Below are 21482 nucleotides of genomic sequence, written 5' to 3'. Positions count from 1 at the left end.
GAAGGTTGAGAGCCTGGTGTGGTGGCACACACCTGTAATCTCAGCATTCAGGAGCCTGAAGCGGGAGGGTCATGAGTTTGTGGCCAGCTTGGGCTGTTTAAAAAAAAAAGAAAAAAAGAAAGAAAAAAGAAATCACATCTAGAAACAAAATCTGAGCAGAGCTGCTTGCTCTCTGGGGCTATTTACACACCTCCACAACAGAACCACAATGAACCACGCCCAGGAGCTCCAGGCCCCGGGTAACAGACAAGGAGGGGCTCAGGCCGAGTCCCCCAGGAGGTGAGAATTGGTGGCAGTTATCCTGGCGGCCTGGGACACAATAAACAAGGAGAGCGGGTTTTCTGGCGGCAGGTTTGGGGCTTTCCGAGGATGCTGGCAGAAGGTCACACTCTTTATATTCAAAGGAAGCAAATTATCCTTTGGCTGGAGCCTGGGGCCCAGAACTTAAAGTTAGCACTAAGGAGGCGTGCCTCTCACCTAGTGAGGAGACCATGGTGTGTTCACTGTTCCACCTTTTTAAATTAGCCTACAGAGCATTTGGTTTCACCATGACCTTTTTTTTTTTTTTCCAGAGCTGAGGACCCGAACCCAGGACCTTGTGCTTGCTAGGCAAGTGCTCTACCGCTGAGCTAAATTCCTAACCCCAATGTTCCACCTTTTAACAGCTCTCAGCCTCATACAAAAACAGACCTACCTACCTACACACACACACACACACACACACACACACACAGAGAGAGAGAGAGAGAGAGAGAGAGAGAGAGAGAGAGAGAGAGAGAGAGAGAGAGAGAGAGAGAGAACAAAACTGAGGGGTGGCAGGTTCCCAGCCAGTGGGGCTTGGGGACATGAACAAGCATAAAGGGACATCACAGCTGTGGCTTAGCACACAAGCGACGCCCCCTCCCCAAAACAGTCCACCATGCCACCATACCTTCCCTACTGTGCCCTGATGGGTTACAGGGGGAAAAAGTCCTAATTGGTGTTTTATAAAGCTTCCCAGGGCTGGAGTAGAGTCCTTACCTACCCATTCAGGGTTCCATCCTCATAACCGCCCCCCCCCTCCAAAAGAAATACACAAAGCACCAGTTGTGGCTAAAAACTGACCCAGGGGAATGTTCAGCAAGGGCTCACAACAGGATTCTTTTAAAAGAAGCCTACCTTCTACCCATGAGGAACGAAAGACAGAAACAGACTCCACAGCACCTAGAAGGGGCTGGCAGGCGTGGGATTTGTTTCCCCTCTCTCTCCTTTTAAAGGTTTGTTCTAATCTATATTCTCCCACTAATAGTTTAAGCAAACCCACATTGTTCCCAAGGAGTTATTCCCTACTAAAAGCCGGTTGCCACAGCTCTGCTCCGCACCACTCTGGAACTCTAGTCTCCAAACTGGGATGCATCCTTTCAGAGCAAGGGTCTGGAAAATCAGCAAGAGGACAAGTGCATGGAACCTCACACCGTGACACCTCAGACACTGGACTCTTCCTCATTATCCACCAAGTGGTCTCCTCAAGCCCAAGGACAAGGGGGAGGAACAAGGACTGACCTAGATCACACAGTGAGCCAGAGGCCAAGGACACCAGCCCTGGCTCACAATGCTGGACTTTGATTTTAGAAGTTCACCTGAGTTAACTTTTTTGTTGGAATATCTATCACTCTTTCCAGACAGTCCCAGGAGGGCATACTTCTGACTGGCCGATTCACTGGCCATATCTGCACAGCCTAGGATGAATAAGTACCTGCTAGGTGGATGGATGGATGGGTCCAAGCCAATAGATGTTCAAAGCATAAGCTCTCATTTCAGGGTGGGAGTGCACTTCTGTCCGCCGGGCCCCTCTGCTAGATGCTGGAGTATCTCCCCCTCCCCTCAGTGTGGGCAGGCAGATATAAGGCAAGCTCACAGAGGTCCAAGCTCAGGACTCAGGCCTACAGTCCAACAGAACTCTAGGAGCTGAGGCAGGGAAGTTCAAATCCACTTTGATTCTCGTGATCTTTGGCTTCCTTTATGTTAAGCACCACCCAGGGTCAAGGAACAGAACGCTTCACGGACCAGGAAGCTTCAAGATGTCCCTTGCCAGAAGAAAATGATGGGGAACAAAGGACTGGGCTCGGCTGAGAACCCCAGGCTACAAGGACAGGTAAGCCAGCTCCGGGAAAGATTCTAACATTAAATTCCTCTTTATAATTAGTCCAATTTCACAGAGCACGGTGAAGCCACTGGAAGACTCTTGAGCAGGAAACGGGCTTAGCACTACCACCTAGATGGTACAGAGAGGTGCCCAGGAGACATGGTGGCTGGTCAGGAGGCTGTGGATAGCAGATGCCATCTGGTGATGGAATGAAGGTCCTTGAAATCATGACCAGCCTTCCATTGAGGCTGATTAGCCCTGGAGCAGGGGCAGAGTCCTCATAACAATCCTGTTCCAGTGCCCTTCACCCACTAGGCATGACTGCACAGATCCACAGGCCAGCCACACTTCTCCACCCCCTGCCAAGCATTTAGCAACCTCAGCTAACAGGCTTTCCTCAGGAAGGGGGTTGATGGAACATGGCAACCAGTCAGATTCCACATCTACCCTGTTACGAACGCCATGGAAACGGGACACTTAGAATGTCCCGGCTAGGAGACCGAGCCTAAAGCTCTACTTAATGGCGATACTGAGGCTGGGGGGGGAGGGGATGGGGGAATGGGGAGGGGATAAGGTGAATAGACTAACTAGCCCAGGACAAACGGATGTCTCCCGTCCACTGGATGCCCAACAAGTGTGGGCAGAATGTCCTTCCCACCCTTCCCCCATGCATCCCAGTCCTGGGCTGACCAGAGCAGTTCCTCAGTGAGCTCAGGCTCTTCTCCAGCTTTCCGAGAGCTGGGCCCTGGATGACGGGGTATCTCTTAAGCAGCCTGCCCTTGGGACGCTTCCTTCACACCCTGTTCCCATTAACTGAGACTATGAACACCAGCGTGGAAATACCGAGGTGAGGGGCTGGGGTTGTGGCTCAATGGATAGAGCACCAGTCTGATGACTGTGGAAAACCCTCCCTGGGTTCCATCCTCAGAAAAGTCGGTTGCACAAGATCTTGCCAGTGTCCTTAATCTACCTCCCAGAAGGGGAGTTTTATATAATCCGAGCGGTGGGTGCAGCAGAGGAGACGGAACAATAGGTGGTGTGAAGGTTGGCTCTCTCCCACTGATAAACACCTCACCCAGACCTCACCAGAGCTCCCGGTCCCCGAGGTGAAGTGGGTGGGGCAGGTTAGCTGGAAGAGCCTAAACAAAGTCCACAGTACCTGAACTCCAGTCAATGGACCGCTCTTCGGCACACCTGCCTGCCCTCAGCATAAGAGGCCTGGGATTGTACATTAACCTCCAGATACGCATCTTCTCCCCGTCCCTACGCGGGTCTCACCCTCCAGAGGGACTGAGAGCCGCCCAACACCAGAGTCCGGTTTATTCATTGCCCTTCCTTCCCCTGGGATGGTGCCTGACATACAGTAGGTGCTCAGTAAGTATCTGCAGTGCAACCAGTGGTACACACACCTGCAGTTTCAGCCACCAGGGAAGCTGAGGCAGGAGGATTGCCTGGGTGAGATGCTGTATCAAGAAAGAAATGTGTTCCTCCTGTCAGTGGAGAGGCCTCAGGCTGCTGTTCACCTTCAGGGCAAGTTGGAAGCCACTGGGTAGGGCGACTCCCTCACTGAGCTGCAGTCTGGGTGGTCAGGTAGGGACGGGAGAGGTCAGTGGGTCACAGGCCAAGGATGTACACAGTGAGCTGGTGGGCTTGTGCGTTCTACGATGTGTTCTGCGGGGCATTCTGCCGGAGTGGCAGGTCACAATGGGCCATTGTTTTGTACAGACCAAGTGGCAGAACCTGGAACAGTATGACGCTGTTTTTGTTAAAAACAAAACCAAACCACAGCTGGCTGGCTGGCTGGCTGGCTGGCTGGCTCCCTGAGCAAATCCTTACACCCACAAGGAAATGAAAACAGACCCAGAAAGTCACAAAAAGCAGTCTGCGTTCCTCCAGACACTTTGGGTACCACACAGCTAAAGCTGCATGGAAGGGCAATAGATGGCCTTCAGGTCCTTTTTGACTCAGGTTGCAGTGTTGGTGATGGAACCCAGGGCCTCACACATGGCAAGCACACACCCACAGCTTATACCCTCAACCCAGCCTCATATATTTTGTAATGATCTAAAGGGAATGTATTTTAGCTTACAATGGTTCTGCATTGCATGAGATATATGATTTATAACTTAAAAGTGAATCATTTGGCAGTTTCTCATTTCTATATATATGAAAAAAAAGCTTGCACACAATGCCCACAGAAGAGTTTTTCACAATCCCACACCTACAGACAAAAAAAAAAAAACCCTGCAGGACAGATGGACAGGCTGTAGTATGGTTTCAAGCCTCTTGCCCACAGGGCACACCAAATGCCAAAGCAATGACCTCCAGTTTATACAGCTTTTTCCCTCTTACACATAAGTAAGATAAAGTTTAATTTATAAATTAGTCACTCAGAGCAATAACTCATAATAAAATAGAATTATAACCCTATACTGTCATAAAATGTATTCAACAACTCATGAACTGCTCATTTCTAGAATCTTCCGTTTAATATGTCTGGGCTACAGTTAGCCATACAATAATACATACATACACACAATGCTGGGATCACAAGGGTGATTCATCATGCCTCGCACAAATCCACTGACAGGAGGCGGTGACTTGGCAAAACGCATGTGACAGACATGTAGAAGTGCTGTCTCAAGGGCTGCAAAGAGCCGGGGATGTGGCCTCAGTGCCATAGTGCCTGCCTCGCCGCAAGTGTGAAGTCCTGGTTCCATCCTCAAGCAAACAAAAAAGCAGGGAGTGGGAAGAGCTAAGAGAGATGCTCTAGCCTGGGCTGTACAAGCACGATAACCTGAGTTCAGGTCCCCAGCACCCGCATATAAAAAGGCAGATGTGGCCTCCCTCGCACTCACGTAAACCCAGCGCTGGAGGGGGGGAGACAAAGATTCCCGGGGAGGGTGGGGTTTGTTGGCCACCATCCATCCTAGCTCCCAGTTCAGTAAGAGAACCTGTCACAAAAAGTAACATGGAGAGTGATGGGGGAAAGGACCTGATGCTGACCTCTGGCCTCCACACACGTGTGCATACATGAACACACACATACACACACACACACACACACACACACACACACACACACACACAGAACCACTGAGAAGACATGTAATGTTGACCTCTAGCCTCCACAAACACACATACACATTTGCACTCACACACCCCACATACATCAACACACATAAGTTCATTCACAAATGTGTGTGCAAACATAAGGGATGTTTATCTTGATCTTGGTGCTGGTTACACTGATGTCTAAGTCCATTGAACTACGAAGCATCTCTGCATTTCCATACATTATACTTCAATTTTAATTGAATTGGGGGAGGGGCACCACAAGTCAAACTTGGAGCATCAGGTTAATTGCACACGATACTACTACTGACCTATAGTCATAAATCCTTAAAATGTCTTTTTCCTTTAAAAACAAACAATGTTATTTTTTATTATTGTGTGTATCTTATGTGGCATGCCAGGGTCTCATTGGTGGTTAAAGAACATCTTGGTGGAGTTCTCTCCTTCCATGGTGGTGATTTAACCAGTTTCCAGGTTTACCTGCTGAGCTGTATCTCCCCAGATGCTTTTGTTGTTGTTGTGGGGGGAGGGGGTGTTTAAGACAGGGTTTCTTTGTATAGTCTTGGCTGTCCTTTGCTCTCTAGACCAGGCTGACCTCGAACTCAAAGATTCACCTGCCTCTGCCTCTGAGTGCTGATCAAAGGCGTGCACCACCAACTGCCCAATCCAAATGCTTTTTTAAAAATCACAGGGAAGAGTTAGGCACAGCAGCTCACACCTGTAATCCCGGTACTCAGAAGCCTAAGGAAGAAGGATTGTTGCAAATTCCAGGCCAGCCTGGGCTACATAGTCAGTTCCAGGTCAAACACCACACACACACACACACACACACACACACACACACACACACACACACACCAAAAGAAAAAGAAAAAAAATCCTATCTTCCTGCCTCTCTGACCCCATCCCCCAAAGCCCAGCCTCAGCTCAGGTTTCCAAAAGAAACTTCTAACCCAAAGTGGTGGGAAGGGAACTCCCCACCCCCCACCCCCAGACCTGCCTATAACTTTCCCTAAGATGCCAGACCTGCATGCTCCAGGGAGGTGGGAACCAGCAAGTTAATGGCCTGGTACCTGTTAAAACGAGCGTCCAGACTTCACCTGGAGTTTACAGAAAGAGCTTGAGGTTGGTACAGATTCATTGGTACAGAAAATGCCTTGTACCCTGTCCAATGGTAGGCCAGCGAGCAGCCACTCGATCTCTGGTGCCCAGCCCAGCTCCTTGATCACCATTAGGGTTCTCTCCCAGGCTCCAGGTTTGATTGATTCCTGCTACTGAGCCCAGACCCTGTTCAAACCTATTTCTCTCCCTGCTACCCTCCTGATAAAGCCCCATAATGATATGCCTGGAACTCATATCCCTCCACCACCTGGCTCTGGCCAGATTATTTAGAGAGAGGCCAGAGGCCTCTGGGCCTCTCTCTAACTGGGACCCTGTGGGCATGGTCTACAAACATGCTCGGTTATTTCATGTCACGGTACCTTTAAGTCCTCTGTGCTCCTGCCTACTAGACCAGCTCACCCTGCTTCTCTGTCCATAGGAGGCATCAACTCTGACATCATCTCCAACCAAGCAGACAACCAAGCAGACACTGGGTCACACACTCTTAAGACCCCTTCAAGGAACCCTGTGGATGACAGGGACCACTGCAGCAGCCACTCTAGGTTTCTAGCCCCTCCAAGCCAACATTCTAACCTCAAAGCCAAGGTTTCTTAACCAACTAAATGAGGCACATTACGAATGCCCTCTAGGGGCTGGAGAGATGGCTCAGAGGTTAAGAACACTGGCTGCTCTTCCAGAGGATCTGGGTTCAATTCCCAGCACCCACATGGCAGCTCACACCTGTCTGTAACTCCAGTTCCAGGAGATCCCGATTCCCAGCACCCACATGGCAGCTCACACCTGTCTGTAACTCCAGTTCCAGGAGATCCGATACTGTCACACAGACACACATGCAGGCAAAGCACCAGTGAACATAAAATAAAAATAAATTTTAAAAAATGAGCTCTAGTTCTCACTCAGGGCTTGGAAGTTCCAGGACCATGGGTACTCCCCACAACACATAGATTTACTTTCTTTATCTGGGGTAAGTTGGCAAACACCAGGAAGCAGACCGAAGCCCCAAAGAGCCTGGCCCTTGCCCATGACCGCTGCTGAAGTAGAGATCAGTCAGCTCGGCCTGGGGTTCCAGGCCGGCCCTCTATCCCCACCCAGATCCCTCAATGGCAGTGGCTGGGCAGGATTCCAGGGAGTCCTTGTGATTGACAGCTCTTTCCTGTGTCCAGGAATGTGCTCAGTGACTCATGGCACCTTATCACTGAGACCTTTGGAAACTTTCGGAGAACTAAACCTTTGACAAGTCGAGGTTAGAAACAGGGTCCCCAGGGCCCAGGCTGCCTCTGGGTGGGCTGGGGCGGAGGGCAACACTTGCTGCAGAAATGGTAGCAGAGCCCCACACGAAGGTGTAGAGAGGAAGGAATATGAGGCACTAAGGCCCCCCTCCTCAACACCCTCTAGCAGAATACCTTTGTCTCCCATTTTCTCCAGACCCAACTCCACCTCCATGTCCCCAACAAATCGGTGGCCCCAGCTCTGTGAAGCCAAAATGCACAGCTGGCCATGACGACAAGGCTTTTGGAAACCCAATCAAGCAAGACAGGCTCCTAGGCAGCTGTCGGTTGGCCCATCTATGGAACGGGCTCTTCCCCGCGGTCTCATCCTGCAGATTCTACCAAGCAGATGTGGCCCACGGCAGGGTAGGGAGGAGGTGAGAAAGTCAGGGAGGCTGATCACAGCAGAGCTACAGGCAGTACCAGGGTATCTCCCAGGGGACAAAAGCTTGCTCTGGACTGCGCTATGGCCCTTGCCACATACCACAGTGACCCAAGACCTCGTGACACCGTCTAATCAGGAGCTCTAGAGCCGAGAGCCCGGCTTTACAGCTTACCGCAAGCTTATTCAGCCTCATCTCCCTCAATCCCCTCAAGGACAAGGCGAGGCTGGCCTTAGCGTCCTTGTCGCCTGGACAGCCAAGCCCAAGCTAAGAGAACTACCCAAGGTCACCATTAAGAGGTACACACTCTGTCTGGGGACAAGTGCTGGCTCTTGGATCCCTGGTTGACATACCCAGTGGGTAATATGCCCCACCCATTTTACAGGTGAAGAAACTGAGGACAAGAAACATTGCCCAAGGTTAACTGGATGGCTGAGCCAAAGTCTAAGACAGTCTCCAAGAATCTGCCAATACCATCCTATTGTGGGTTCTCAGCTGATGCGTTAGGTCCCCCTCCAGCCACCCACCATCATCTTGCTAAAACACCTCCCCTTCACCCCCCATTCCCCGATGACTCCCTGGTAGAGAGGGAGGCAGGCAGGCGGTTGCTAAGCGCTCACCCGCTCTCTCATAAAAATAAACTCCTTCTGGCTTAGAGACTCTGGGTGAGATCCCCTCCCTACCAGCCAACAAAAAAAAAATTTTTTTTTAATTTAAAAAAGATCTCCATGACATTTATTTGAAATCCAGCTGTGCCAAATCAGAGGCCAATTTACTGACATCCAAATGGAGCCACGTGCTACCAAACCGCAGTCCAAAGACCCTCTGGGTCAAGAGCCTGGCCAGTCTTTGAGATGATTTATTTCCCCAGGCAGGAAACGGGGGCCCAGGCTGTCTCCCAAGCCTTTGGGGCTGGTCCTGGGGGAGGCAGGGCTCTGGCAGAGGCCCGGCAGTGACCAAAATAGCCAGGTCCGTGGCCCTGCCTAGCACACGCCTCCTTTGCGGCCAGGCTAGTCTAGGCTGAGGCTTTGGGGCTGTAGGACCTGTTCTTGAGACTAGCTCCTTGTGTGGCTTACCCAGTGGGAGCGGACTAGAACCTCCCACCCAAAAGAGGAACCTACAAAGGGAAGGGGTGAAGTCTAGAGGAAGATGTGTCCAGCCGATCCACTGGCCATTGCCCCTGGCTGTCCCTCCTGGCCTCAGTCCTGCTACTCAAGCCTGGGGGCGGCTGTCACTGCTACCTGCATGCCACACCCAGGCAGCACCTGGAGCCATACCTCGCTCTCACCTCTCCTAAATACTACGGAGAGCTAAAGATGACCATTGGGTCCACTGGGCACAAGGGATGCCCTCTCAGGCACAGCTAAAAGACACCAGACTTGTCCACCACCAGGGACCCAGAGATAGCTGCATTCAGGGGCACACACGTGCCTACGGCTAGGGTTCCGGAGACAGGAGACACAACCACACGTAGGTTCACACAGACAAGACATATATAGGGACACACAAGAGCGCACATCAGGAGACAGAGCCACACGACCACACTACACGCAGGTATAACAGCCCAGGACACAGGGAGCATCACACACCCTGAGGCGCACATGTGCACGGCTGCCTGGGGTGGAGAAACAGTCACCCTCAGAAACAGACATTCAGGGACAAGGAGACACCCCGTGGGACACACCACACACACACACACACACACACACACACACACCTGCCGCCGCACCAGCAGCCCCAGCCCCTTCGCCAAGGAAACAATAACTCCCCTCGTCAGCGGGGCTGAGCAGGAGACCCTCGGTGCCCCCCCACTCCCCACCCCCGGTGGTGAAAGGGATGGCGGAACGCGGGGAGGCCAGACCTGCAGGGACTCGGGGAGGTGGCGGAGCGCGGCCCGGGGAGGGGGCTGCAGTCGCGGCCCGCGCGCCCTGGGTACCTGGGTGGCTAAGCCCACGGCGGATGGCCCAGGACTGGAGGGACTGGCGGGGCTGGTGGCGATCGCAGCGTTGGCGGCTGGGCACTGGAGCTCGACTGCAAGCAGGTCCCGGAGCACGACGCTGGCGGCGGCGCGGAGGAAGCGGTAATTTATAAGCGGCTTCTCCCTGACCTCGCGTGTCTGTTGTCTGAACAGGCAGCTCTCCGCATCACCCATCCTGCTGGGTGGAAAAATACCAGCTTGGCCGGGCCTGGGGCGGGGCCTGGGGCGGGGCCTGGACTCTTGGTCACGCCCACACGCGGGACACACAAGCACACACACACACGCGCACACACACACACACACACACACACACACACACACGCATGCACGCACGCGCGCACGAGCTCGGACACACAAAGAGCCCGAGCTCGCCTCGTCGAGCGCGCGCACCCATCCTCATGCTCTATCGAAAGGCTGGTGGCCAATGGCACTGTTCAGACCCCTCTTGCGGGCGATTGAGGAGCTAGAGACCCAGACCCCTGGCTCATCTCCTGTCCTGATAGCCACGACCACATCACAACGTTCTCTAGCACATCCACCTAGCTCTGGAGATGAGGCCTGGGGCTGCTGCAGCTGCTAGGTCGGTGCCAGAATCTCTCCCTCCTCCCCTACAACCTCCTGGCCAGTGTGCAGCTCTGCGAGCCTGGCTGAGCTGCTGTGGAAATGATCACCAGAGCCAAGCCCCCCGGTCCACATGAAGCTGTGCTTTTGTAACGCTCTTGGCTTCGTCCTGGCTGTGTGACCTCAGGCAAGTTCCTCAGACCTTCTGTGTCTTGGTTTCCTCATCTGTAAAACGGAAATAAAAATAGTGGAACTCATCACTTTGGGCTGCTGGGAGGACCCAAGGTTAACAGTGTAAATGGCCTGAACAGGGCACCCGGCACCTAGGAAGTGCCAAACAAGTGTCAGCAAATGTGACTATTTTTAAATGGAGATGGGGAGTGTGCCCTTCTTCTTGCCCTTATTTGAATGAGCGGGTCCTCTTTCTGACAGTACACACCCACAACCTGGCTGAGCCCGAGGTGGCGCTGTGTGACCTTCACTAAGGCCTGCCCCTCTCTGAGTGCCCACTTCCTTTGCTTTCCTCGCCACCCTGGCTGCACACAAGCGGCTGTTAGCTAGCACACCTAGCCTTTTGCCTCTTAAACTGAGAATAAAGGCCCCGACCTGGCCAGCCTGAGCCCATTGTCCTAGGCTGGCACAAGACATCAAGAAGCCAAATAACAGAAGGGGACTTCCTCTCTAGCAGGCCTCATCCAGGCCCCCTGCCCCTGGGCTTCAGCTTGTCCTCCCGGGAGGTGCCCCCAAGACCACCTCCAGCCAATCTACACAGTGGTCCCTCCTGTCTGTAGTCCAGGAGCACACCCAAAGACCCAGGTAGCTTCTGCTGCTGCTTTTATGAACACACCCCTGTACAGGAGAGAAAACTGAGGCCAGAGGAGAGAGAAGGAACTCCAGACAGTGGGTGGGATGGCACACTCCTATAATCTTAGCACTCGGGAGCATCAGGAGTTCAAGGTGAGCCTGGACTACATACCTAAACTTAAAAAAAAAATTAGGTGGGCAGTGGTGGCTCACGCCTTTAATCCCAGCACTCAGAAGACAGAAGCAGGCGGATCTCTGAGTTCAAGGCCAGACTGGTCTACAGAGCCAGTTCCAGGACAGCCAGGGCTACACAGAGAAACCCTGTTTTGAAACCCTACCCCATCCCCCCCCCAAAAAAAAAATCATCCCCCACTTTCCAGGCTCACTTGTCACTACCCACAGCGCAAAGTGCCAAGGCCAAGGGGCAGGTCAGAGGGTAGGGAAGTGGCTGAAGTTTGAACCCAGTGCACACTTGAGGAAGCCCAGGGCCACTGGGCAGATGGAGGGGCCTGGGTGGTGGGGGGAGGGGGCAGAGGAAGCAAGGGCTGCAAGGCTGCAAAGGCCTTGTCACGGGACTGTGCAGGCAGTCAGGGCAATGGAGGCCCCAGTGGCATAGCACGTCCAGGGATGAAATCTGGAAAGTCTCTTATGGAGGTCTGAACCTCAGAATGACCCACACAGCATCACACAAGTGATGGCTAGGAAGAGTGGTGGGATGCAGCTCAGGAACCCATCCACCTTTCCTTCCGCAATGCCAGCTCTGTGAGCCATGAGATCTGGTCCTTGACTCTATCAAGTGCACAAGGCTTCACGGGCATGGTGCAGAGAAAGTGCTCGTATTTATTTATTATATTTTGAGATAGGGACACCACTACATTGCCTAGCCTGCCCCCAAATGGTTGGGCTCAAGTCATCCTGCTGCAGAGCCCTTGGGTAGCTGGGGTCACAGCTGAATGCCACTTGGGTCACCTCACTTGCTATATTTATTTTTGTTTAGCTTCCTTTCTGTAGCACTTTCATGGCTGGCAGAATTCACTTCGTGAACACAGATTCGACCGCCCCCTTGCCAGAGCATCCCTGTGAGCTCAGCGCTGCTATTTCTCCCATTTTACAGAAGGAAAAACTGAGCCATAGAGAAAATAATTGGCCTGGGAATGCTTGGCCAATGAATCACAGAGCTGGAATCTAAACCTAGACCATCTGTTTGTTTCCAGGGGCCTTTGGGAGAACCCAGCCCTAGGCTGTGGGTGCAGCAGGTCAGTCAGGCATGAAGCATGAGCTCAGCATGTGAGAGACCATGGACTCTCAGAGCAGTCAGAAGTCTCAAGCGGGGCAGCCTGCACTAAATCCAGCTCCAGATGCTTTGCCTGCACAGGGCTTCATCCATTGTGGTGTGTGTTTCATTGCCATGCATCAAAATTGAGGTGATTTTGCATAAACAAACACCTGTATCACCAGCTGTTGGCCAGGACTGCTGGGCCCAGGAGTTTGGAGCTGGCCTGATGAGATAGGGACACTGTGTCTCTTTAAAACAAATCATTTCAGGCTGTGGAGTGATGGTACATTCCTTGAGTCTCAGCACTAGGGAGGTAGAGGCAAGTGGATCTCCGTGTTAGAGGCTAACCTGGTCTACAGAGCGAGTTCCAGAACAGCCAGGGCTACACAGAGAAACCCTGTCTCAAAAAAACAAAATAATAATAAAATTTCAATCCAGGCATGGTGTCGCACACCTTTGAGCCCATCACTCAGAAGGCAGAGGAAGGTGAATCTCTGTGAGTTGAGGCCATCCTGGTGATGCAGTGAATTTCAGGCCAGCTAGGACTACATAGGAAGACTGTCTCGAATAATTTGTGCAGACACAACAGTACACACTTGTAATCCCAGCACATAGGAGGCAGAGGATCAGGAGTTCAAGTCCAGCCTTGGCTATGTAAGATCCTAGATCAGCAGAGTTCAAACTGCTCTTGCAGAAGACCAGAGTCTAGTTTCCATCTCCCATATCAGACAGCTCACAACCACCTTGCACTCCAGCCCCAGAGGATCTGATACCTTCTTCTGGACTCTGAGGACACTGCACTCCTGTGCGCATGCACATACCTGCATCACACACACACACACACACACACACACACACACTCTAAAATAAATAAATAAACCTATGATTCCAGCACTGAAAAGACTGAGGCAGGAGCATTGGCCACAATTTAATCAGATCCTATCTCCAAGAACAAAACAAAACAATAGGGCCAGCAAGTTGGCTCAACAGGTAAAGGCAATTGCTACAAAAGAGATCCGATCTGAGTTGGATCTCCAGAACCTATATGGTAGAAGGAGAGAGCCAACTCATAGAAGTTGTCCTCTGACCTCTATACACCTTGTGGTGCCCCCACACACATTGAATGAATGAGTGAATGAATGAATGAATGAATGCTGGGGGGGGAAGCTTTAAAAAAAGGAAACTTAGATTCTCTTGAAAGCTGTCAGAATAGGCTGCCTGCTAGCCCATCACCTACCTGTCCACAGCTATCTGGCACTGAAGAGCACGAACCCCCCAGAGATATCACAGTTACTTCCTAGTTTGTCAATGTCTCCATGTCACCAGCTGGTCCTGTAGGAGGTCTGAGCTGGGAACCCAGACCCAGGCCAGAGGCGGGAGCTGGGAGAATCGGAGAGAGCTGCTGGGCACACAAGGCACCAAAAACATTGGCGCTTAGGAGGCCCTTCAAGGAAAGCCAGACAGAAGTTCCTTCCATGAGCCAAATACTGGCCGACGTTCCAATGGGACCAACTCATTTCAGGAATGAAAAATCGATGTTCAGGCAGAGCTCCTAGGGACACGCGCAGGGTGATGGCCAGGATTTGGGCTTTTGGTCCGCGGTTGTTAACTCACAGCGGTGAACGCGGTTTGTAAAAAGCCACTGGGAGTACATTACTCAGCAGCTCTCAATAGTGACATCAAATCGATCCGGGGCTTTGAACAAAACCTCCTGACCCTGCCAGAGGAGCTCCTGTCCTATCTGTCAGGTCATCAAGAGTAGTCACAATGCTGAGGGAGGTATTGCACATGTTGGGCCATCTGGCCGGCTGGGGAAGGCCACTTGGCACCAGCTCTGCAGAGGATCGAGGATCATCTTGGCCAGCTCACAGGACTCAGGGCACCATTCTCCATTATAACCCTGAAAAGACAAACAGGGCTGTTAGGTGGTGAGTGGTCCCTTTCCCAGCCACATCACTTTCTCCTAGGCACCCCCTCTCCAGTGTGTCCACATGTCCAGCAATGTGCCAGTGGTCACACCATAGAACCCGATCAGAGTACCCTGCCTCTCAGGAACCTGTGTCCTGCCTACCTGCCTTCCTCTTGCCTGCTTGCAAATCCCAGGTCCCCTCCTGGCCTGTGTGTCCTGATCTGCACAGCCAGACCAAACAGAACACCAGTTCCCCCCAAGACTGCTGTGAGGGTCCTGTGGAGATAATTCATGGGAAGCACTGAGCAGGGTCTCTGGCACCGTCCACCCCTGGGCATGTGGAAATGCTCCTCCTACCCACATGCCCGTGTGCCCGGGGCCTTCCCACTTCAGAGCCTTCACTCATGCTGTTTCTTCCCTACCCAAAGCATGTTGCCCACTGGCCTCCTGCAGCCTGGGACTCAGCCAAAGCTGGAGCTCCAAGCAGGAAGCACCCAGGAGGCAGGCTCCCTAGCAGTGCCCTGCATGCAGCCAGCGCAAAGGAGCATGGGAAACCATTGCCGGATGTGGTCTTGGGGAGGTAAGTCCCTAAGCCCTACTTCCTCCTCTCTCTGAGGGAGCAGACTGCCCCAGAGCCAGAGAGGGAAGGTGTCGAGCGAGTGGCAGAGCTGCAAGGGACCAGGGACTCACAAGCAAGCTAGTACACATCGCTGCAAGGCCGCGCCAGCTCGATTGCAGGGGCCTGCTTATTCCTGGCCTTCTCCCACCCCTAGCCCATCTCCACTCCCAGTTGAGAACATAGGAGGGCACCACCACTCTGGAAAACAGCTCGGCAGTTTTAGATAACGTGAGAAATTTCAAGTGAGGCTGAACTCTTGGCTTCTGAGCAAACCACCCCACACCCAAGTATTGAGACTCAGAATCCTACCCCCTTGTGCAAGAATGTGAATGGCCGCACAATTCATGGCAGCTAAAAATGGAAACAGCCGGGTTGTATCAACAGGAAAATAGAAGCAGAGTGATTGCAGCTCTCGCAAAAGGACTCCTGGGATGCGCAGAACCACGAGGGAGCTCGGAACACCCTGGGTGAGAGAAGCCAGACTCCCTGTGGTTTCATTTATATGGAAAATCAGCCTGGGGATCCGAGAGCAAGGGCTGCCTGAGGGAGGGGAGCGGCAGAGCTGTGGGACCGGAGTACCCTGGGAGGGTGGACTCGGCAGCCTGGCCTGAGGAGGCCGCACGAGTGCTAGATGTGCTCGTCTGAATGCTTACTGCAGTGGCAGCACACTGGTCTTTGATACTGCAGTGCCCACCCCCACCCCGTTCTTCCTCCTATCCAGTTAGGGATCAAAATATTAAGCCAAGGGGCTGAAGAGACGGCTCAGTGGTTAAAGAGAGAACACCGCTCTGAAGAATCCCGGGGAGTTCAGTTCGCAGTGCCCACATCAAGCGACTCTCACAGGGTCTGCAGCTCCACCCCCAGGGGACCTGGTACCCTCTTGTCTCCTTCTGCAGCACCAGCACATACCCACCCACAGACACACATATGTACACATAAATACAAATAAAACAAACCTTTAAAAACCAATGTTAAGCAAAGGAAAAAGGACTGCCTTTAGCTGGGAATGTAGTACTGTTTTCTAGAACTCACAAAACCCTGGGTTTAGTCCCCAACACTCTATAAACTGGACTTGGTGGCACATGCCTTTAATCTCTGCACCTAGGAGGTTGGAGAATCACAAGTTCAAGGTCATCCTGGGTTATATGAAGAGTTCTAGGCCAGTCTGGGCTTCTTTAGACTTTATCTATTAAAAAGAAAAATTAAGGAAAAATTGTATTTATATTGAACATATACAGAAATTTTCCTTGTTATTATTCCCTGAAACATTCGGTAGGATAACTGTTAACGCAGCCTCCACAGAGTATTATGTTATTACAGTTATCATTTTCTGGCAACACCTATTAGAACCGAGGTCTGGCACAGGCTAAGCAAGCGCCCTGCAGGGAGACCGCCACAGCCCATCTAGAGCTGACTCAGTGTTCAGGGAAGGGGCCAACATCACAAAAACGCCACCTCATCACCACTTCACACAAGGGGCTCAAACATTTGTAGATAGAGGGAAGGCATGCCACCAAGCCTGAAGACTTGGGTTCCATCCCTGATCCACACATGAAAGTGGAAGGAGAGAAAAGATCTTACAAGGTTTTTTTCTGACCTACACACACACACAGAGAGAGAGAGAGAGAGAGAGAGAGAGAGAGAGAGAGAGAGAGAGAGAGAGAGAGAGAGAGAGAGATGATAATACTACTAAATTTCTTTTTAAAATATTGGTACTGTGGAGGGGGTATCCCCCAGAATTAATCCCTCACAGATACCAAGGGACCACATACACCTCAGTAAAATCCAAAACGAAAGGCTCCCAGATCCATTCAGGCCTACTTCTGGCTTTGAGTCATGCTCTGTGCAGTCCCATGCTCCTGGAGGCCCATGAGACGGAACCCCCACAAACACACACACTCATCTTCCCAGGCACTCAGGACTCGGGCACCCCTGATTCAGAGTCTTTGCAGTCCTGCTCCCGGTGCAGGGCACTTGCCCCGCAGCCCTTCTCAGGGTGACCCCCTTAGATCTCAGCTCCTTGGTCTCCTGCCTGGCTTCTCAGATAGCCACCTGCCCATTGTCCCGAGTCCCCTGTGCCCCAGCCTGGGTCCTGTTTTGTGAGTGGGCAGAGATTCCCTATTTTCTCTCTATCTTGGGGTACAGAGGGACCCAAGCCAAGGAAGGCTTCTCGGGCCGCTTGGATTCAGGGATGCAGGAAGGGGTTCTCAGAGACTAGCCCAAGCCAAAATATGGAGGAGCTGGGATGAAAAGCAGGGTGCTAGGCTCCACCCAGACCTCCTACCTCTAAAACTAGGGTGCATGTGGAGGGTTGGTCCCACTGATCAGAGTAGTTTGCCTGCATGTATGTATTTGCACTACGTGTGTACTTGGTACCAAAGAGGGCAAAAGCACCATGTGGATGCTGGAAATTAATACCAGGACGAGCATATATGTCTGTGTGCCCTAAAGACAGGTGAGGGTAGCCATGTGGGTGCTAGGAATTGAACCCGGTCCTCTGGAAGAGCAGTCAGTGCTCTTAACCACTGAGCCATCTCTCCAGCCCCTCTGCAGGTGCTCTTTACCTTGGCAGCTCATAGCAGCAGTCACTTGGATAGTTTAAGAAACCCTGACACAAGGCTGGCTGGAGCTCAATAGTAGAATGCTTGCTGGAGGCCCTGGGTTCCATCCTCAGAACCACAGAAAAGAGACCTAGTGCCTGCCAGGCATGATGGTGCGCACACCTTTCATCCCAGCACTTGGGAGGCAGAGGCAGGCAGGATCTCAAGGGAGTTCAAGCCAGCCTGGTCTACATGGAGAGATCCAAGATAGTCAAAACTACAAAGAGAGACCCTGTCTCGAAAAACAGAACACAAACGAAAAAGAAAAAGAAATGCTGATGTCTATTTCTCCTCCTCACCAGAAATTCCAGTTTAACTGAGTGTGAAACTATTTCTTTTTACATATTTAGACAGGATCTCATGCATCCCAGGCTAACCTCAAACCCACAGCGATCCTCCTGCCTCCTAAGTGTTTGGTTTACATAATTGTTAAATAAGCTCTCCAAATAGTGTGAATGGCTCCTCGGGACCCAGAAGCCTTGGCCCACGGGTGCTATAACCCTATGACATCATAGCTGCCCAGACATACCCAGGCAGGCCCGCTTCCTCTGCCCTAATTCCTCCACATTCTTGCTGGAGCCTCTCTGAGGCTGCCTTCTTATATTTGGGTATTTCCCCTCCCTTCCTAAACACAACAATTCAAAATATTCCTAGCCTCCAGACAATAAACAAAGCCAGGGAGGCAGCTTTCCTCCTCGTGCCCACTTATGGCCTGATCCAAGGCCTCCCTGATTGGGTACTCAGGCCATTGGGACTGGTCATCTGAGCCTGGGTGGGGTGGGCCAACTCCCATTGCTATAATCCCAGAATCCCTTGACTCCTAGGTGACCCCCAGGCACACCCCCGACACCACTTTCCCAAGGAAACAGACTCAGCAAGGGTGAGTGATTTATGCTAAGTCACACAGCAAGGCTGATAAGGCCCCTCTGGCCTGAGGTTTCCAGCTTTGGGGCAGATGTGGGCTCTGGAATCAGATACAGATGTAAAGTCTTGGACTCGGTCCCTTATCAGCTGTTACCTTAAACAAGAGATGAGCTCTAGGCTGATCTCTGAGCACTCCTCATTTGCAAATGATGGTAACTGCAGAGCCCTGGTTGTAGAGCCCTAGCTGGGGTCCCTGTGAGGGCCTGGATCTGCATAGGGTCAATGCTCAGAATATTTACTGTCATTCTGGAGTATTTGTGTCATGATGGCAAAACTAGCAGGAATAAACAAAGACCCCAGGGGGTGACAGTGGCATGGGGGCAATGGGAGGTTTGCTGCCTAGGTGCATGCCTGTGATCCCAGCAATGGTGGAGGTTTGCTGCCTAGGTGCATGCATGCCTGTGATCCCAGCAATGGTGGAGGTTTGCTGCCTAGGTGCATGCATGCCTGTGATCCCAGCAATGGTGGAGGTTTGCTGCCTAGGTGCATGCCTTCGATCCCAGCAATGGTGGAGGCCAAAGAGCCAGAAGGTCAAGGTCAGCATCAGCTACATGGTAAGTTCGAAGTATGCCTGTGATTCACTGGGTTCATAAGAAAAAGAGGAGGAGCTGGGAGGAGGAGTAGGAGAGGGGAAGAGTCGAAAGGAGAAGTCAGGTCACCTAGAAGGATAGAGCTAATGCCATCCTGGTAGCAGTAGCCCCCAGTGTGACTTACACCTGGCCCCTCCTCCTGCCTCAGTCAAGCTTTGATGCTACTCATAACCAGTTGGGGTCTTTCTGGCTGGGAATGGAGCCTGGGCTTTAGGTGAGCTGGATAGCAAGTGCTCTACCACCACCCTCCATCCGCAGTTATTTGAAGCCTTGGAGCCTATTATTTTCTGCCTGTGTGTTGAAAAGCCGCGAGCCCGGCCTTTATCCCAGACTTCTCCCTTTGTCCCACACATGGCCCTTTGTGTATCAGTGGTGGAGAAACAGGGGTGACACAGGACACATGTCACCCTTAACAGCACAGACAGGACAGGGGTGCAGGGCTTCTGGGATAAGCCCTGGCAGATCACTGGATATACGATCCGTGCATGGATGGCTCCCTGCACAGATACCTTTTCTCACAAGTGGTCCAGCCAGACAAGGCAGATGAAAATCTCAAGGTGTTCCTTAGGCTGTGGTCTTCTACCTGAGACAGCTCTGGTCTGGGTTCCATGCTTCCCAGATATGTCACCTTTCTGCAATCCACCCAGATACCACCATCGATGGTTAGGACACACGGGGCAATCTGTTCATTTGGCCTTTAGAGTCTGCAGCCTCTACTCTGTCTGTGAGCCCAGCCACCAGTGATGTTCCACTCGGGCTGTGTGGTAGTGGACAGATCACCCAGCCTTTCTGGGTCTGAATTTCCTGAGATGTAATAACAAAGTAGGCAGAGGGGAGATACTCACCCACGAAAGCTCCAATCACTAGAGATAATTCTAGCTAATAAGGGGTTTTCTCTTTTCCATTGGAAGCTCCTCCAGCTGGGTGCCCACATGTCAACACCTTTTGCCGCCTGGTAGTCTCCTTTTGACTCCCTTTTGTGGCCTTATCTTTAATTTTTTTTATTTTCCTATTGCACCCAGGGTCTCTCCTCACATGCTAAACAAGCATCCCCAGCCCCCAACTCCTTTTCTAACAAAGCTGTCCCCAGAGAGAAGCCGTCGTTGTCGGGTGATTGAATCCAGCTAGGTGGCTGGCTTATCATGGTCTTCATTTTTATGGGAATTTTACTTGTTAACAAAATGTGTACAACTGATGTAAAAGTGTACCAGGAAAAGAAGTTCGGTGGAGAGAATCTCGAGGCCCTGCAGTTCCCAAGGCTGCTGTTACCTCGGTGGGTCTGTTCTGTCACTCTGAAGGCCTGCAGACCCAAGACAAGGCACCAGCTTTGCCGGGGCTCTCAGCACCGAATGTGCCTGTTCTGGTCCGGGTTTGTATGGGTCGCCACCAGTCCCTGGCCTTCTTGGTCTGCAGCTGTCTCTCCTCTGCCTCTACCTTTGTGCGGCATTCCCCTGTGGCATCATCTGGCCATCTTCTGTGTCAGACCCCACATCCACATTTCCTTCTTGTTTTATGGAGTCAGGGTTTCCTATAGCCCAGACTGGCCTCCAACTGGCTATGTAGCCAAGAATGACTTTGAACTCCTGAACCTCCTGCCTCTACCTCCTGAGTTTGGGGGCTACAGGTGTGTGCCACCATGCCCAGTTCATGCAGTGAGAGTGATCCAACCAAGAATTACAAGCTTCCTAGTCAAGCACTCTACCCAATGGACTACATCCCCAGCCCCTCAAAATGCTGTGAAAAACTAAAATTTACAAATACCTAATAGGGGTGGGGAGGCTGTGAGAGATGGCTCAGTGGTTAAGAGCACTGCTCTCAAAGACCTGAGTTCGGTTCCCAACACCCATGCTGGGCAGCTCATAGCCATCTATAACCTAACAGAGTGAGTTCCAGGACAGGCTCCAAAACTATACAGAGAAACCCTGTTTCGAAAAAACCAACCAACCAAACAAACAAAAACAACACAAAAACCCAAAACAAAACAAAAACTAATTTAGTGGCTGGGAATGTGGATCAGTTGGTAGACTAGCATCCAGAAGGTCCTGGGTTCAATCCCCAGCACTGTATAAACCAGTTGTGGTGGTGCACACCTGTAACCCAGCACTTGAGAGGTGGAGGCAGGAGGATCAGAAGGTGAAAGTCATCCTCAGCTGGCAAGTGAGTTCCAGGTCAGTATTGTCTCAAGAAACAAAAACAAACAGCACACCTGAGCAGCTCCACTTGGGGCCCTTTGGAAGGCCAGAACCTG

At 51.8% G+C, this 21482-nt stretch overlaps 1 protein-coding gene across 8 annotated transcripts in view; it reads right to left on the bottom strand.

Annotated features, from left to right (window-relative positions):
- Positions 1–10156, bottom strand: part of Slc6a6 (solute carrier family 6 member 6) — a 75043-nt gene extending 64887 nt beyond the window's left edge. The window contains exon 1 of one of the 8 annotated variants that reach the window (XM_006972545.4): positions 9910–10156. The gene's annotated coding sequence lies outside the window, so the exon portion shown is untranslated. Of the gene's footprint in view, positions 1–1735; positions 2581–3534; positions 3811–9834 lie in introns of those variants that run through there. The other 7 variants (XM_042273655.2, XM_015988961.3, XM_015988946.3 and 4 more) reach the window with 7 other exon arrangements.
- Positions 10157–21482: the final 11326 nt, after the last annotated feature.

This window comes from Peromyscus maniculatus, chromosome 3, assembly GCF_049852395.1.
Source record: "Peromyscus maniculatus bairdii isolate BWxNUB_F1_BW_parent chromosome 3, HU_Pman_BW_mat_3.1, whole genome shotgun sequence".
NCBI classification, from domain to species: Eukaryota; Metazoa; Chordata; class Mammalia; order Rodentia; family Cricetidae; genus Peromyscus; species Peromyscus maniculatus.
Note: the sequence above shows the minus strand (reverse complement) of the source record. Positions and strands in the feature narration are given on the sequence as shown.